The sequence below is a fragment of the Mercenaria mercenaria genome, chromosome 3 (genome assembly GCF_021730395.1).
Source record: "Mercenaria mercenaria strain notata chromosome 3, MADL_Memer_1, whole genome shotgun sequence".
Taxonomy (NCBI): domain Eukaryota; kingdom Metazoa; phylum Mollusca; class Bivalvia; order Venerida; family Veneridae; genus Mercenaria; species Mercenaria mercenaria.
Window position 1 is genome coordinate 56,650,793 of NC_069363.1, and position 20,136 is coordinate 56,670,928.

The following is a 20,136-nucleotide window of genomic DNA, read 5'->3' on the forward strand; positions in this document are numbered from 1 at the left end:
ATGAATATAACCTCATAAACTTTAAAATGGCAAATGGGAATATTCAATTTTTCATAACTTTTCAAGGATGATTAAAAGTAAGAGGGGTTTCAATTCAATTGTACTTGTCTTCAGGTGTTCCCTCCCTCTATTTGACATGATCAAATGCTGGTAATTGCGCTCATTTTCTTTTCAGTTTTTATTAATGTATCTCCCGAAAAACCAGAGTGATCACAGGTTTTAAAACTTGATCTGCAATTTTAGTTCGATAATATTGTTTACTTTCACATCATTCTCTTAACTATAAACGAATGTAAATCTTGGATAGCCCGGTTTTCAACATCGTAATCTTTTCTAGTCAAGTACCAGTCGACAACTTCTCCGAGGTTTCTGAACTCTTCGTTACAAATCAGTACATCTTTAGACGAACCATAAACTGAGAGATCTTTTCTCTTTCCATGCACAACTACAAGAGCGACATTTTCGTAAGATGTGTCTGAAAAAAAATATATAGTATTAAATTGAAACTAGCAGATCAATGTTATATCTGGTTTAGAATAAAACATCTACACACTCCTTGAAACTATGAACAGACGAAATAAGAACGTAAAGACAAATTATTCCTTATGTATTCGTCAACACAGAACTTTTTGAAACCTATGCGTTAAGGAGGTAGGATACCTTGTTACAAGGGTAAATTCAAATTAGTTGAACCGCAGCATGTTTTTGTATTTCATGTAATATGAAGTTTTAACTGCTACAATCTCAATTTCGTTTGTCTCTGTCCCTTAAAGTTCAATTTTTATCCAGGTTTGAAGAACATGACCCTCCAAAGGTATTTCATATTGAAAGAAGAAGGAAAATACGGATATTTAACACTTTTCAGTGTATTTTAGTTTCATTGATATCCGTAGAAGTCTGCATAATTGATAATTTTACTGGTATGCACGTTATCTTTCTAATATAAGCTTAAAATGTATATGTCGCGGGGCTCGTGTTTCCATGGTAACGCATTTTCTCTCATTTTTAAACAACTATGTATAAAAAATAGGGGTTTTCGACGGCTTCAGTGCCATTCTGTTAATGACCAACATGAAATATTTGGGTAATATTATTAGCAAAATACCAAGCACTTTTCATGGTACCCTATTTTTCTTAAATTTTAAAGTAACCATGGCAACAGAGATGTTTAAAATAGCTTATATCTTGCTGTTTGTCGTAATTTCTTTAAAAAATATTGAATAAGATTATCTTTCTAGTTGATGTAGCTTTAAAACATACTATTTCTAACGTAGGAAACATTTTCGTGTTATTTGCATTTATTCAAACAAATTTCACAGCTTAGAATACGTACAGTAGTACCCATCGTCTGCCATTTTTCATGGAAAAAATCGTTCAGCGTGCTGCTATTATTCTCATGGATATTGTTGAAATGAAAATAAAAAATCGAAGCTGTGTTTCTTAAATAGACCAGTGCCAACGCTTTTGAATTTTACATTTAGATACATAGGTCACGGGCTTCGTTTCCATGGTAACATCAATTCAATTCAAGAAACCACAATTTTCTACTGAAAGGGGTACGTAGGATTTGGGCCGATTTTGGCCCCCACGAAAATGATGATAAAGTATATGCCCTTTTTTACCTAAATGCATGTATTTTCCAAAAATAAACATTAAAATCTGCAAGGACAATTGTTTATGGAAAATTTAATGTTTGCATTATGTGCTGTTGTGAAAGAAAGCATTAGCGTGTCTTGGGGGTATACTTAAATAAATTGAAAACAACAAAATAATAAATGATTACTGTTACAAATGTTTAATTAAAATATTAATGTTAACCCATCAGGCTATTCAAACATGTATAACCCGATAACAGAATTGTCATAGAAACGGTTCTAACTAAGGGAAATAACTCTTTGGAATCCTGAAACTAAAAATTTCTTAAAAAACAATATTTTATTGTTTTATTTTTGTTAACGTTTCAAAGTATGATTTAAAATCATGTTCAGAGGAAGAATTCTTGGTCTGGTATATTTGTGAATAAAAAAGGTGTACTTTTACTGTTGGTTGCCATGGCAACATGGCTAAAATTTAGCATTTTTTAACTTTTTTGCATGTTATGGCTTCAATATTTTGATTTTTGGACATTTATGGGCTGATCACTGTTACAATTGATAATTCACAATGCTCCTGTAAAGAAAACAGAAAATAGCCTTTCAGCTGCCATGGCAACGGGGCTAAAATTTAGCATTTTTTAACCTTTTTGCATGTTATGGCTTCAATATTTTGATTTTTGGACATTTATGGGCTGATCATTGTTACAACTGACAATTCATAATGCTCCTGTAAAGAAAACAAAAAATAGCCTTTCAGTTGCCATGGTAACAGGTCATGTGGTAATCTGTTTAATAATGTTTCCGTAGGATAAGGTAAGTTTTCATCATTTGTTGTCACAACTTAATTATAAAGATAAAACTGTTAGCAGTGATAAAATGGATTTAAATCCACTCACTTTGTTTTGCATGCGAAAAAGGTATAAAAAAAATTCATTGCCATGGCAACAGAAGAGAAAATGTAGGTTTCAAAGGTTAAGGTACTATTACTGGAGAAAAATAAGTAGAAACTGCACAAGTTCGAAGAGAGCCAATTGAAGAGCTGGTCTCATAATGGCAACAGAAAAAAAAAGACAAAATTATATGTCTCCCATGATGGCCTGTCAGTGGTGACTGGGCATGTAACTTACATTTATTTTCAGTATGGTTTGAATTTGAACTTTGACCTTTGTGCCAAATTATTATAGTGGTCATCTACTGCACATAGTATATCAAAGTGTTCTCAAGCTTATATAACCTGAATCACTGTTTATCTAATTGTCACTGTGACCTTTATCTTTGATCTACTGACCCCAAATTATTCATCTGTTACATTTAAAGCCTGATGACAATGGGCAAAATTAAGTATCATTCAGCTTTTGATAATAAAATATTTCAGTCTTATATAGGGTCACTGTGATATTGACATTTAACCTACTGGCACCTTAAAGAAACAGTTCATCTATTAGTCTACAATGAATTTTGACAATCATAAGCTAAAGTATTCTGCTATTATTGCAATGATCAGTTACTGCTTTCAGTCTTCTCCATATTTTGTGTATATCATAAATTCCTTTTATTGATTTCCCTTTCCAGTTATTGAAAGCCAAATATGAGTAATAACCAAATGCTAACTATTACTTAAGAAAATGAATGCAATGCTTTTTCAGTTGTGTACACATTCATATAATTGTGATACTTGGCTATTTTATATGAAGTAAAGTTTATGATTTCAAAAGAAAGGACACATGGAGCTAGTTCCAAGCATGATTATGCAGCTTACTAGAAGGCTCTAGACTGTATATATCAGCTTATTTTCTCATAACAAAGCAGCATTTAAAAAAAAATATATATATTTAACATATAGCTGCATCATACCTAATCAATACTATTGCCAGTAAATATTTATTGATTTATATATGTAAGGCCATACTATATTAATTGATAGATTATCATCCACTCCCACTATTTTTATGCCTCCCCTTACCATTTTTAGTATGGAAAACTTCTATAAAGAATGTAATAAATTATTTTCTTTCAGTTGTTATTCCTTATAATCAAATCTATTTGACAAAAATAACTATTACATGTCATTATTTCTATTTAACTCTTCATTAAACAAAAATAAAATATATCTGAAAAAAAAAATTCTTACCCTTGTGAAGAAAATTTAATCTAGCAATTAATTTATAATGGCCTCAGATACTAGTTAGGAAAACTACACAATGTTATGTGTATTCTGCTATTCAATATTAACCTGTGAAAAGTAATTGGATAACTTTTCATCAGTTGTGTTGCATTTATAATAACTTGTTGACAGAAGATGGTCACTGAATGTTTCATTATCATTTTTCAAAAACAAAGATATTTACACAGAAACAAAATTTATTACCATATAAACATATATTATATAACCACAAACATTTTATGTAAAATAATGATGTAGGAATGTGATAAATTAAACAGTTTGATAAATAATTAGTATCCATAAGTTACTAAAAACACTTGACTATCAAGAATTTAGAATTAGCATCCACACTGTAACTTAGATTGAAATGTAACACTGGCAGTCTCTTTCAACACTGTAACTATTACCCCCATGCAAATGTTACAAGCATGGATATTGCACTTTATTAACATAAACATTAGTCATTTTTCAGTTAATGTTACTTGTATATTATGCAAATATTTATTCCAAGTCTGTAATTTCTGATGCTCCAGCATGCACCTCCAAATTCATTGTCCATGGCTAATTTCAACCTAGATAGTATACCTAGAATAAAAGAAATAAAAATAATTTTCAAAGTATTTAAAATATTTTGCTTTCTGTGTAAAAAATGTTAAATGCTAAAATTTTAAGAAAAGATACATCTCTATTTTGCTGTCCCTTGTAAACATGTTGAAAGGTAGATGCAAATTATTGGAAAAAGTGCCATCACTAATTGAAATGAAATATTCAATCATAGGGTTAAAAAGAGAAATCAAAATACTCACAAGTCCTTAGAAAAAACAGCTTAGTCTTTCAACATTTTGGGAAGCTGTATATTCTGGCCTGTAATGTAATATAAAGCAACTTGATAAATTTTTAATATATCCTTTTGAAAAGGAGTTACTGAAATATTGAATTTTGTTAGGACATATATTGAAATCTGTCTGCTTTTGTCATAGTTTATAGAAAATTGATTCTGAATCTTGTTCAGAAACAAATATATACCTGTACTATCTTCTCATCTTTACAAAAAACAAAAATGCAAGGTACAATCTGTGTGTACATCAGAGCATAATTAGTATTTGGAAGTTTTATTTATCAGATCTTCCTTAGGTAATTCAATTCAATTCCACAGTTACAGGTTTTGTGTTTTGTGAAAGGCAAGGAAGAGTTCTAAATTACCTTCTTATCATACTGGTTGTTTTGGGGCATTCAATGTTTCAAGACACACAGTAATACTATCTGAAATAAAAAAGTCAAAGAATAATTAATGACATAACCAATATGCATAATTGTGTGTTAATTTAATTACAGAGGTCATAATCAATAATGTTTCAGAAAATATTTCAACTTCAAGTCTCTAACACTTTCAATGCTTAGAATAAAAACAATGCCTTCATATAACCAGCATTCATCACACTACAAAGGCAAATTCATAGCAATATTATTAACAGTTTTGCAAAAACTGACTGAACATCTTTTAATATTCATCAAATAAAATTTTACATTCAATCTTAGATGAAAATATAGAACAAGATGAAAATACAAGAAAATATTGAATATCTTAAATGAAAATAATCTTAGAAGCTTTATGAATATGGCCTCAGGTTTATAGATATAAAGTCACAAAATGAATTTCAAAGCAATTTTCTTGAATTAAAAGGTAATGTCCTGACAGGTACATGTATCAGACTGGCATTCCACAGCAGCTGCTCTTTCACTGTATAGAATGTGTCATGAGAGCAGAAGTCATAACACCACTACTATATCTTGGGTCTTATAGTTGATCTGGTGTTACTCTTGCATAAATATGACAAACATTTCCTTTTATTCTAGAAAATACAGGTCAATGAAATTTCAAAAGAACCTTGTAATACACTGCAACCCTGGATATACAGAATATAGAATAATTATTTTAAAGTGTTTATGCCTTCAGTAGAAACAAAGTATATAGATGGTTAAAGAACTGTGGAGATTAACTTGGAAAGCCTATATCATAAGAAAAATTGTGTAATGAAAATTTTACAATTATCAAAAAGACATACCTTGTTGACCACTGACCAGTTGAAGGTAACTAAATAAATCATCTCAATTCATACCATTACCTGAAATATGATACAAAACAAATACTGATTAGTGCAAGACATCACAATAATAATGTTGATAAGACCTTTACAATTTCAATCATATTCTGTTGACAATGAAGCAGACAGTGAAGCATTCTTTTATACCTGAAGGGTTTGTCTCATTTGTGAAGGACATCAGAAAAAAATATTCCATATTTTAATAATCAGTGAACAATATCTGCTTGCTTGTATTTGTCAAATTACTGCTTCATTACATTCAGTAAATATGAAATATTCATATAGTGATCATGTATGCAATTCAATGAGTAGAGTCTACACACCTTTCATCAGGTTGAATCTACTGTTATAAACAAATCAGAAAAATAATGCAAAATGTAAACACTACATGTCAGTAGATTTTTTTTTCTTTTGCAGTCTTATCAAGGTGGACAGTTATGACCAAAACATCACCGTTTTAAGCGTGATAAATTAACAGACATCCCTTCCCAGTCCATTTATTTTAACTTTTTATGAAATTATGTCATTATTGTTGTGGACTTCATAAACATCGTCCGGTTACTATGTATGTCCGAAGCTCTAACGATGTCAAATTTAATAATCAAGTGTTGAAAATAATCATTCGAAAATACAGAAATGTTGAATATCTCTAATCACTACTGCAAGTTATTGTGTGTCACTGTCACAGATAACTGTATCGTTGTGACACTCGTGTGTCAATAATTCTGCTTGCTTTCCATTGAAAGAGAATCGAATGAATACTCTTTTGGTTTATTTAACACAACAAAATGGCATTTAATCTACTTTCCATATAAATTCCACGTAGAAGGGTAAACAATTGTAATTATTCCACGATAAATAATCTACTTTCGTTTTCACATCCACATGTTGACAGTGGCGCCACCTATAATATTGCCTGGCAACGAGCACCTAGCTTCAAGGGAGGCTACTCGTATACGTGAAAAAGGCCAAACAAATATTATCGTTTTTTCCAAAATTCGTTTATTAGCAACCCTTGCTCCGGTTTCTGGTTAGGAAAATATTAAATGGAATTAACAATTTTAATAGCTGTTATAAATTGTTAACCGGAGCAAGGGTTGCTAATAAGCGAATTTTGAGTCTGAAATGGCCGAATTCAGCAATTTTAACACAAAATGCCAGTACCGTTCGTACTTTGAACTCATTTTACACCAATACTGAGAATGTGTTAATATTAAAAACGACATAGTTCGGTAGTTTAAAGTTTTGTTTAATGAAAACTGTCGATTTTTAACACTGTCATCGATCTTTTTATTTTTCAAAAATCGGGGGCCATCTGCCTATATAAATCCTACGTACGCCTTTGAACAATTTTAGATCTTAGTTTTAGTATGTAAGTAACAAATTATCAATGGAACCTGAAAAATAGGTATTACAAATCAAACTGCTAGACTTTTTATTTGAAAATGGCCGTAACAAGTAACCTTTCACCCAACTATATTCCAAATAACATTGGTTGCCATCATCCATTTTCTTACATTCCGCATAACATTTCAATATAACTACATAAAAGAAGCAAAATATTGATTATTATTCAGAGCAAAAGACTCATAAAAAATATTTCAGCAAATAATGGTTATTTGAAAATAGTTAAAATAAAGAAATTGTACAGAATTACGTACTTTCAAGATAAAAGCTATTAATTTTGCGCGTTAACTGACACGTAACGTCATGACGTCAATGACGTCATTTTAAGGCAACATTGTTTTGAAGCGTTTCTGCGGCAATTTATTTATTATTTCTGCATTATTAAACCATAAAGCATCAGATCGAAGACAAGTTCAGGATTTGTTTTCAGAAGAATGAATATACAAACACATTTAGTTTGTCGTAAACGTCGTCGTAAATCGTCACGTTAGCTTCCGGTTGGACATGCGCACATACAAATATGAAGGTAACCTACCTCCTTAAATTATACAGTCAAACATAAGAAGTGGGCGTAGCATCATAAACACACAAAATAACAGTATTAATATGTGAAATTGTTAAATAAAGAGCAATGTGAATTCACGGACAGACCTTTGCAACGATAAAAAAGTGGTTAAAACCCGTTCGAGGCTGGCCAACCTATCACTTTATCTATTTTAACGTGTTATATGAGACATTATACACAACATATTGAGGCTAGCTGTTTGTTCCAGTGTTTTGTTGAAACATCTTTCACAGAGTAAACACCGAGTACAATGTTTTCAAGTGTGCATAGTAGTAAAAATGTAGGATATAGTGTCTCACAAGTGAAATATATTTTTATCCTCTATTTTTTTTTCTTCTTGTAACTTTTTTCTATGTTATAGCTTCGTTCCTGGGAAATATACATATATTAAATACTTGTCACAGTGAACATACCAAATAATGGCTTTAAATTCTGGTGAAATCCTGGATAAGTTGAAAATTAATAATTACAAGGTATCTACAGTCAGTACATACGATTTTTCTACTTTATATACCACTTTACCACATAACTTAATAAATGGCAAATTAACTGCCCTAATTCAAAAGACTTTTGCCAGAGAGAATGCTACATTTATTGCTTGCAATTTTGATAAAGCTTTTTTTACTAACAATATTATTAAACATTATACAATGTGGACCTGTGACGAAGTTTGTAAAGCCCTTTCCTTTTTATTGAACAACATTTACATCAGGTTTGGGAATGCAGTTTTTAGACAAGTTGTTGGTATTCCCATGGGAACAAATTGTGCACCCGTTGTCGCAGATTTGTTTTTATATTGTTATGAAAGAGACTTTATGTTGAGCCTCTCTCCAGATACGCAGGCAGATATTATAACGGCATTTAATAATACATCACGCTATCTAGATGATATTCTTAATATGGATAATCCGTTTTTTGGTCAATTGGTGGGTACTATTTATCCCAGGGAGCTTCAGTTAATTAAAACTAACAATTCGGATACTGATGCTTCATTTTTAGATTTACATCTCTCTATTTATGACAATTTTATACATACCAAATTTATGACAAGATGGATGATTTTAATTTTAGTATTGTAAATTTTCCCATTTGGATGGGGATGTACCTCAGGCTACATCTTATGGGGTATATATTTCTCAATTAATTCGGTTTGCCAGAGCGTGTAGTCATGTCAAGCATTTCAATGAACGTAATCAATATATTACAGGTAAACTTCTTCAGCAAGGCTACCGTTATTACAAACTGCGCAAATATTTTGCTAAATTTTATTATCGTAATTCTGATTTAGTTTTAAAATTCAATAGTAATTTAAAGACACTTTGCGAGAAGGTATTTCTAAACCCGTTTTTTATGGGGATGTGGTTTACAAACTTCGTAAGATCTTGGGTCACGGTAATTTTCCAAATGTATTTGGAAAGGTTATCAAACGTTTTATTAAAGAGGTTACGACCCAACTGTTTTGAGACATACCGCATGTTTAGTGTTCAACCCGTTTACAGTTGGACACTACGCTTCCCTCTTTGATTGCGTCTGACGGAAGAGGGGGAGGACTCTATGATAAGCAGTTTTTAAATCCTACCAGGACTGAACTGTTTTGATATTTGTCTTCTGGCCTGTTTCGTCGGGCCCTTAAGGGTGTTTCTCTTGTTGCTCTGTCTTCTGAAAAGGCATTGAGTACATACGTTTTTGGTCCTTAAGGTTTATTTTTTATATATTTATACACGAGCATTTTTGTGTTTTACATGCCATGCCTTTTTGTTTCCATTACGTGTGTAAGAGATTCACCTGGAGGCGATTACTTTTATTTACACTGTCCCATGTCTTTGGGGGTAAGAGTGAGGTTAGGTGCACCATAAACCGGTTTAAGCTCCCCAGTGGTGTTTTTGCCACTGACCGTTCCAAGGCGGTGCCCCACTGTGTTCCTTTGTTTGTTCGTTTCGTCTTATGTGTTGGCTTTGTGTGCGTGTTTGTTGTTCGTTTTGTCCTTATGTGTTGGCTTTGGGTGTGTGTGTGTGTGTGTGTGTGTGTGTGTGTGTGTGTGGTGCACGCGTCTGCGTGCTGGGGGTTTCGTTTTGAGGAGGCTGCGTTTTTGGTACGTGGCATTCCCTGTTTGATATTTTTCTTTGTTTTTTAAATACTAATTGGGACAATCCGTGGCACCATTACAACAATGTACGTATGGAATAAAGTAATTTAGATAATAGAATCAAGAGCGAAATCCCTACTTGTAGGACTATGAAAAATGCGAGAACAAAAAGAAATCCTTCCGTCATTTATTCTTTTGGCGTTAAAAGTGACTGATTTTTTCATCGAGTCTCATTCCTATAATCACGTTCAAATAATAGGGTAGAAAGAATAAAATACTTTTTTTCAGTTAAGAGAAAGTCGTTGTAAAAAAGCTTGCCTCTAACCGTGAATAGCTTGAAGAGATGATTCGACATCGTGCTCTAATCTATAATTGCTAAAACAAATCACAATAAGTAGCGACCCATTAATACGTTGATCTGTAAATTCAACTCGAGTATTCGTAGCACGGCATTTCGCTTTTAACTTTTCCAAAATATCTCTGGGAGCTGAAATCGAGGGGGCCAATTTGCTCGTCTCTAAAATCTCGACTGAAATAGTTTTGAAATGTATAGTTTATACACAAATCATTTTGCAAAGAACCATTATTGTTAAGTATGAATTTTTACATTTTACCACTAGCTACTAAATAACTTCACACTAACTTCTCAAGTCAAAACATTTACAAAGCGTATGGGTAAAATTAAAACATATACAACTAAAACAACCCCTCTCTTCCCTACTTTTCAACTTTTCTAAGTTTTTCATTTTATTCTTAGAAAAATTTGAAACATAATAAATCCCGCATCGCTAAAACGTTAAAGTTAAAGAGAAAGGCAATGTTGTCCTTATGTTAATTCAGTCTCCTAGTACTTCTTGAATCATTTAATTTAAGAAAGGTGAAAGAATTTTCAAAACCGGCTTAAAAGGGAATTATGAGCATTTAAATATTTGATAATAATGGCGGCCATTTGTTTCCATGGCAACCAGAAAACCAAAATGGCGGATTTATTAATTTTTGGGTACAAATTTTTTTAAATGTTCTAACTTATTTTTGTAAAAAAATCTCTCTACCTTTTCAAGCTATAATGAAAGAAATTACCATGATTTGCATCTTACGCTCAAGAAATGTATTAAAATAATCTGTTCAAAAGGTTACTTGCTAAATAAAGAATTTAGTTGTGTGTAAGTGGCATCATAAACACACTAAACTGACTGCCTCCGTGATCAGCCAATTTCTGAAATTTCCATATTTTTTCCAGTAGTTGTCGTTTTTAAACATTTTTCAGAGTTATTCAAGGCTTGAGGACGGCTTAGATATAAAATTTACTTTTTTTTCAGACAACTCTTGCCATTCAAAGTGTAACGCCAGGAAAACAGAATACGTTAAGTATCAAGAGACAGTCATTTATGATTAAGCTAAATGATTTTTGTCCTGTTTATGCGATGCTGTTCTTTGTAACAATATAACTTTTTGACTTCACTTACACATAGCTACTTCAATTTTATCCCACATTGTTTAGAGAGAGTTCAATATCCCTTACTTCAAAATTATAATATGTATTTTAATATTTAAAAAATGCTAATTAATCTAAACAAGAACTCCGTCAAGAGGGGCAATATACGCCCGAAGGGTTACATCCGAGGATGAGAGCAAAATTTAAAGCCCAAAGGGCAGGAACAACAAAGGGAGGAAATTCAAAAAAAAAATAAAATCTAAGTCAACAGAAAAATCTTTACAAGGTACAGGTATGTTAAAATACACCTAAAAATTGGAGGTACCATCCATGTTGTACCATAGAAAAGTGGTCTCGGTTTTTCCCTACGGCCAATAATAAAAAAAGTTTCAAAATAAGCTATTTATAGTAAAATAAAAGGGAAGTAATTCAATTCATTTTATTGTAAGTGAACAAAAAAGAGATCTGCCAAATAAAAACAAGAGCACCACTGCAATACAGAGCAATATACAAAAAGCAAAGTGATATATGACATTTGACCCCTTAGCATGACCTTGACCTTGGAGCGAGTCATCCGAAACATGCGCTCTGCACTTCGTCTTGGTGTGGTGAACATTTGTGCCAAGTATCTTTGAAATCCTTCAAGCAGTTCAAGAGTTACAGTGCGGTCAAAATGTGAATTTGACCTTGAAGCGAGACGTCCAAAACATGCCTTCTGCACGTCGTCTCAGTGTGGTGAACGTTTGTGTCAAGTTTCTTTGAAATCCTTCAAGGGGTTCAAGAGTTACAGGGCGGAGACGAAATCGCTAAAGGACGGACGGACGTACGGACGGACACCAGGGGTATAACATAATTCGTCCCTTCGGGCGTATGAAAAGTCACATGGTACACCAAACTGACTGTAAAACGTACATGTCAATAATATATATTTCATCATTTCCATCAGCTGTTGATAAAGATATAAAGAAAATAGGTTAGTAACTGTTCCAGAAAATGTAAAACGAAGTACAGGGGAATGACAATAAAAATGTACCGTTTCCTTGTCGTTTGTCTTTAAATAGCGATAGCAGTCCCGTCACCAATGCTAAGATAAACAACCATATAGCTTCAATAAACGGATTTTCTCCGAGTGCCCGTATATTTTCTAGTACTTTCTGAAAGACGAAAATGACACGAGCTATAATTACCTTTGATACGCTAAAAACCCACATCTTGTAAAACATGTTCTTTCAAAACAAATATACATAACTTGCAGATACGCACGTGAACACACTCTTATACACACATTTATCTACATTTATTACATGATGACAATAAATAGGCCATAATACATTTATTTATTCCTTTCAATGCATATGCCAGCGTGTATATTATGTATAAGAAACAATCAGCAAATGGGTCGTGTGAATTCGTAGCTTCACGTCCGGATCGAGTGCATTTGAAAATCCATTCGGCATCAGTTGCTTCATATACAGTCCAGAAACAAATCAGTTTTTAAGCTCGAAAGTGATGATACATCTATATACAAAGTTTAATACTGATCAAGGTTTATCGTGATCAGGCCTTTGTCCCTAGCCAAGAGGGAAGTTTCCTCATACAAAAGACTTAAACAAGTAGTTTTGCCTCTTTCTTTCTCAAACATTGGTAAGTATATTTTACTCATTTAATATTGTTCGGTTGTAATACCAGTTTGCATTGAATCTGTTAGTCACAAAGATATATTCAAGACAAAACATGTGACATACTAATACACACTATTTGTAAATGGGTGCATCATATATGCAGCTGTTTTTATATGTAGCACAATACCTTCACATAAGCCTAATACGGAAGATATGATGCTGAATTTATGAAGAAAATAAAACGATCAGGAAAGTAATAGTATTAGAATAGATAACAAAACTGTTCAGAGTAAGTCCGCAAGCGACATTTCAAAACATTTCAGAAAAGGTGAAGATTGAAGTCAGATAAATTATCAGTTACATTTATTAACCACTTTTTTTCATTTTTTAAAGCGTAATGGTTTTATAATTAATGTTTAACAAAAAGGTATATGCCAAGATATATTCTGATAATGATTTCAGTAACCACTCTGTCAGTGTGATACTGTATGTTGAACACGACCTACTATCAATCGAGGGACCGCTAGTTTGATCCCTGGATGAGGTGTATATTACAATTTGACAACAAAAAACATCTGTAATTCAACTGAGGATTCGTGAAAAATAATTAACAGTACTTTAATAGAACGACGTCAGTAAAATGGTTAAATTGTCCTTAATAAAGGAACTTTTAATCTAACTATGTACCTACCTTAATTATCATGATTTTATTCCGTTTGTAATGAAACAAGTTTAAAACAATTTAATCATGTCAGACTTTTATCCACCATATTTGTTGACATATAAAGTAATACTATAGTAACGTAATCTTATCAGAAACCTTATGTGTTATCAGCAAGTGGCCTATAAATTTGTGTGATGAAGAGGACAAGTAAATTATATGTCACCAATTTTAACTGTTTAAACGTTCAAGGGAAGAAATAGGCACAGTTTTATACTCTTCACAGTCAAGAAACATGTTCTGGGCGCGTTTCTCTCTTCTCTCAGATGTTGTAAATGTCTGCAGTGCCTACATTATTTCTAAGTTTCCATGCATCGAACAATTAGCACGATTACAAACTTTTAAACTACAATTACTCTTGTGAGTATTGGATATGTCATGCGAAAACTGATATTGGAAATTGACAATGACATTAAAACCACTACACCATTAAACATTTTTTTTTTTAATTTGACAATACGTTATACATAATCATAGTATGTTTGATATATACAGGTACACATAGTTTGTTTGCAATCCTCTTGCATATCGGTCAGCGGTTAAAACGCTTATTGAGCCAGATGTTTTAGGATTGAAATTACGTTTAATCTTCACATGTTATCAGCCAGTTCATATCAAATATGACTATAATATATGTATCAACAGACCAATCTTCCATGACCTGCAATGTTGATAGATAACATCTGATATTTCGTGAGGTTTATTTTGTTATGTTTGTGAAAGTTGGAGGTAATAATGAGTTGTGAGTACTTTACTTTCCTTTGAAACATATTTCAATGTACCAATAAAAGCATATTTGATGTTTCCATTTACCGTGTTCAATCGGCAGTACTCGCGCCTTGTGTGAGGTAAAAGTGACGTTAAAGTTGTGCTAAATAGCGGTAAATTTAATGTCGGATTCAAGACTGAAGGTAAGGAGATAAGAAATATTTACTGTAACAATAGCAATCGCAGGAAACACCGTTGTGCATGCGATGGAGAAGGAATATCAATTCACCAAATAAAATATCGTTTGATAACGGAAAGGACTGTCTTGCAACCATTCGTGAGAGTCTGCATTGACGAGTGGTCCTTTGCAGATTTTCTGTGTCTTTAATGAGTGTTTTAGTTAATGATAAAGCTGAACGAAGATATCTCGTCAAACATCGTAAGGGTTTTTATCAGCAAAAACGACCAACCAGCACAACAGCAACAATCAAGACGGATATTTAATATATTCTATAAAGTAACGCGGTGTGTGGCGGTCTATCGTAAATGGTAGCAATGCCTTGCGGTACCTGTCAGCAAACCTTTCTGGAGATAAAACAAATAAATTAGTATATTTAGTCAGTATTCTCTTACAATGATTTTTTTGCCTTTTTCTGGAAAGATAGCCAGTCAACATGATTATCTTCACCCCTATCAAGTTGTAAAGTAAATGATATTCTTTTATTACTAACTAAACTAATAGCGTTTGCTCTGACAAACAGTTCAATTATTATTAGCAGATTACTGGACATAGTCAACCATATTTTGGTCGAAGTATTATCCTAAGATATGTAATACGTTGATTTTAATGTATTATATTAAAACATTACAGAAAGTCATCCTTTGAGACACGCAGCAGTCGAAACTGCTCATGAATTTATTCTATCAAAATAAAGTTCGAGTTTTTAATTCAATAACGTGTGTTTGAGCGGATGGCAATCTTTTATAATGCTCAAGCTTATTGTTTGACTTTAATGTGAATGTTGCAAGTTTTTTGTTGGAGACTGATGAAAATCTATATTTTAACTGCCCGTGATAACTTGGTTTGACTGTATAAACATAGTTTGAAGTAACGTCAAACAGATATAGAAGGACATCTAGGCTTTTAATTTGTTTCTAAACAAAAACATGTCTGCTTAATTATGTAATTGCTAATGAGTATAATAGTTGATATACTTATGTTAGTCCTTGATCCGTTTTCATTGCATTAATGGAAGTATGTGACGCGACGGGTATAAAGGACCATAAGGGCAAAATTACCAAATAGAGATTTAATTTTATCACATACATTAAGAACAAATTTTATCTGAAATATATACATTGCTATTTGAATTTTCATATCCTCAAAACCTTATTACCAAACCAGTTGATGCACATGGGAGTCAACCAAACTGGTACGGATGTTTGTGAATATTAATACAATTACTATGTGTGGTAGAGCAAGGTCACTGGGAACATCACAGTGTATTACCAATACCAAGAGTATGGTTAAATATACAGTCTTCAAAGTTTTAGACACGGTCGTCGTAAGCAAAATGATAGGGGTATGAGATAAATGGTCAAGATCAGTGTGAATCTTGTCCGACTAGTGTCCTGAGAACGGTTAATTAGAGTCATAAAGCTTGGTGGATAATGTTCTTCGTGTTTACGACAATTTTATGCCCCTGAAAAACTATTGGTTAAAAGATTTTAAGTTAAGGTGAAATTCGCCTTGTATCGTAGGGTAAACGATTTGTACGAGGGGGCGTAGCCCCCGAGTATAAATCGTTTACCCGAGAGTTTTGATGTTCTTTCTGTTTAGTATCATAGCCATCCATATATGGTAGTTCAGTAGGCGTTCCACATTGCCATATACAGCAGTTCAGTGAGTACTTAAAATCCTTGCTTTACAAATGTGTAAAGCTCAGGTAAAATAAACCAGTGCGAGCGCAGAAAGTCAATAAAATGCACGTCGCTGTCTGCTGTTAGAGACACGCCCATACACGCTGGCATACTTTCCTATCCAACAGTGCGGTAACTAGCGTGCGGGTATCTAATACCTGCACACCAATTTTGTTAAGAAAAAACACCGAGCTATGTAAAAAGGAGGAGGCAACTCTTATCAAGCATTTTGACTGAATTATGGCCCCTTTTTGACTTGGAATTAATGTTAAAGTTTGCGTACCACCCCAAATATTTTCAGAGTCCATTGAGATATTGCTTTGATATTTTGCATACTTGTTTACCATCATGACCCCAGTCTGTAAAAAGGAGGAGGCAACTCTATCAAGCATTTTGACTGAATTATGGCCCCTTTTAGACTTAGAATATGCTTATTGTAATGTTATAGTTTTACTCATAGCTTATATTATACTATCAAGCACTGAGAATAGTCTGTAAAAAGGAGGAGGCAACTCTATCAAGCATTTTGACTGAATTATGGCCCCTTTTCGACTTAGAATAAATGTTAAAGTTTGCGTACCACCCCAAATATTTTCAAATTCCATTGAGATATTGCTTTGATATTTTGCATACTTGTTTACCATCATGACCCCAGTCTGTAAAAAGGAGGAGGCAACTCTATCAAGCATTTTGACTGAATTATGGCCCCTTTTAGACTTAGAATATGCTTATTGTAATGTTATAGTTTTACTCATAGCTTATATTATACTATCAAGCACTGAGAATAGTCGAGCACGCTGTCCACTGACAGCTCTTGTTTATTACTGTTGTTGTACTTCTATTTTTAATATTATTTGTTGGCTTGTGTTTTCAGGAAAAGATGTTACAGCCAGTGTATGAAGACTGAACTTTTGATAGGTCACAGGTGCTCTCGCAAAGACTGATGGCCTGGCAGCATAAACTATTCTATGGTAAATAGGGCCTGACATAATTTGTGTTATGTTTTCAGCTTTTTATACGCCTGTCTCTGGAAGAGCGGGGCGTATAATGTGAACACCCGTGGATTTTGAAATAACTTGGCATAAATGTTCACCATAATGAGATGATGTGTCATGTGCAAGATTCAGACCCCTAGCTCCAAGGACAATGTCACAATTAGAGGTCAACAGTTAACACGGTCTGTTTCGTGTCCAGTTAGGGATATAAACTAGCTTTTTTTAGCTCGACTATACGAAGTATGGAGAGCTATCCTACTCGACCCGGCGTCGGCATCCTTCCGCGTCCGCACTTTGGTTAAAGTTTTGATGCACTTTCTCTTTATCTTTGTTATTACTTGATGGATTTATTTCAAAGTTAAAATAGTTGTTCCTCATCATCACCCACATAATATGGCACAAGGGTCATAACTCTTGCACCAATATATCATGAATTATCCCCCCTTTTTACTTAGAATTTCAGGTTAAAGTTTTGGTGCATTTTCACTTTATCTCAGTTATTACTAAATGGATTTGATTCAAACTTAAAATAGTTGTTCAACATCATCAGTCACATCATATTACACAATGGCCATAACTCTTGCACCATTATTTCATGAATTATCCCTCCTTTTTACTTATAATTTTAGGTTAAAGTTTTGATGCACTTTCACTCTGACTCTTGTTATTACTGAATGGATTTGATTCAAACTTAAAATAGTTGTTCCACCTTATCACCCACATCATATGACACAAGGTTCATAACTCTAGCACCAATTTTTCATGAATTATGCCACTTTTACTTAGATTTAAAGGTTAATTTCAATGCATTTTCACTATATCTCAAGTCATTACAAAATGGATTTGATTTAACATGACACAAGGTGCATCACTGTTGCACCAATATTTCATGAATTACGCCCCCTTTTTGCTAAGAATTATACTTAATATTTAATGTTATGATACACTTGATCCTTATCTCTCTTATTACTTAATTCTTTTGACACAGACTCAAGCTATTATCCAATATTTCATCCACGTTGGAGTCATTAAACACTCCAGTGACAGCTCCAGCTTCAACAAATGTTGCCCAGTTTCACTATCCAGCAGCGAAATAGTAGAGTGCGCTGTCTCCTGTGACAGCTCTTGTTTTTTAGGCCGACTATCAAAAATAATTGTTTAACGTTAGGTATATGAGCATTTTCTTCAACAATTTAGGGCCCAGCCCAAAATCAAGGGGCCATGGGCTACTTGGCTCCTGCTAATTTATATCCCTGCAGTCTATAACTCTGCCAACCATGAAGGGATTTTTGAATAACTTGGCATAAAAGTTTACCATAATGAGACAATGTATCATGCACAAGACCCAGCCCATACTCCAAGGGTCAAGGTCACAGAAGTCAAAGGTCAACGGGGTCTGTTTTGTGTCTGGTCCATAACTCTGACATTCTCAAGGGATTTTAAAATAACTTGGCTTAAATGTTCCCTTAATGAGACATGTCAGTGTCAGTCCCCTAGTTCTAAGGTCAAGGTCACAATTATAGGTTAAAGGTTAAACATTGTCTGTTTCTTGTCCAGTCCATAACTCTGCCATTGATGAAGGGATTTTGAAATTACTTGGCTTAAATGTTCCCTATTTATGAGAAGATGTGCCATGTACAAGACCCAGACCCCTAGCTCCAAGGTCAATGTTACACTTAGAAGTCAAATGTGTATCTTGTCTTGTCCATTGAACAACCTATAAAACATGTATGTTACTCGACACAACAACTGACAGCTTACAGTTTGAATTCTGGAAAAGGGCAGCATAAAGGGGCCACACTTACAAACAGTTCAGCACCTTTGAAAATTCAATAATAAAGAACTGTTACATATCTTTGTTTCAATGCATTTGCAATAATCACCCATTGCTGAAATTACACATCATAAACTTGATGGAATATAGTTTTATTTTTATTTCTTTACAAATGGTATTCATTTTTTATAAGGGAACAACTTTTTAGCTCATCTGTCACTAGTGACAAGGTAAACTTTTGTGATCGCCCTTCGTCTGTCATCGTTGTCCACAATTTCTTTTGAACATGATAGAAAACCACTTTTTTGCAATTGATTTTAATTAAACTCGTACATAATTTGTGTGAGTATAACATCTTGGTTCCTTTGTTTTGAAAACTGGCCAGACCCCATCATTGGTTCCAAAGTTATGACCCCTTAGAACAGGGCCAAAATTGCTATTTTTGCTTTTGCAGCCATATAGTCACTTCATTAATGTTTTGATTTGATACAAACTTGCAAAATATTTTTCACATCAATATATCTTAGATTCCATGATGAATCTGTCAGGTCCAATCATAGGTTCCAGACTAACAGCCCTTGAAGGAACCAAAATTTGTAATTTTACCTTATGAACTCGATAGAAGTGACATTTTACATTCAATTATAACCACACTTATATACAACTTGTCAAAATAAGATCTCAATTCTTTTAAAAAAAAAAAAAAAACGACTAGATTCCATCATTGGTTCTAGAGTTAATGCCTCTAAAATTTTGGCCCTTCTAGCCATATAAAGGTTTTTGATACGCCCGCTTAGCTCAGAAGGTAATGCGTTGGTCTACAGATCTTGGGGTCGTAAGTTTGTTCCTCAGGAGGGGCATATTTTCTTTGCGGCAATTTGATAGAAGACATTGTGTCTAAGATCGTTCGTCCTACACCTCTGATTTATGTGGGGAAGTTGGCAGTTACTTGCGGAGAACTAGTTTGTACTGGTACAGAATCTAGAAAAACTGGTTAGGTTAACTGCCCGTCGTTACAAGACTGAAATACTGTTGAAAA

At 33.4% G+C, this 20,136-nt stretch overlaps 1 long non-coding RNA gene across 2 annotated transcripts; it reads right to left on the minus strand.

Annotated features, from left to right (window-relative positions):
• Positions 1 to 3,938: 3,938 nt before the first annotated feature.
• On the minus strand, positions 3,939 to 7,776 carry LOC123529156 (uncharacterized). Of its 2 annotated transcripts, XR_008370243.1 has the most exons (5): positions 6,188 to 7,776; positions 5,826 to 5,885; positions 4,963 to 5,022; positions 4,566 to 4,623; positions 3,939 to 4,344 (listed from the first exon to the last, which is right to left on the minus strand). It is a non-coding gene; the product is annotated as an uncharacterized LOC123529156 (long non-coding RNA). The 2 variants fall into 2 exon arrangements; XR_008370242.1 differs by having other exon boundaries at positions 5,826 to 7,757.
• Between the last annotated feature and the right edge of the window lie 12,360 nt (positions 7,777 to 20,136).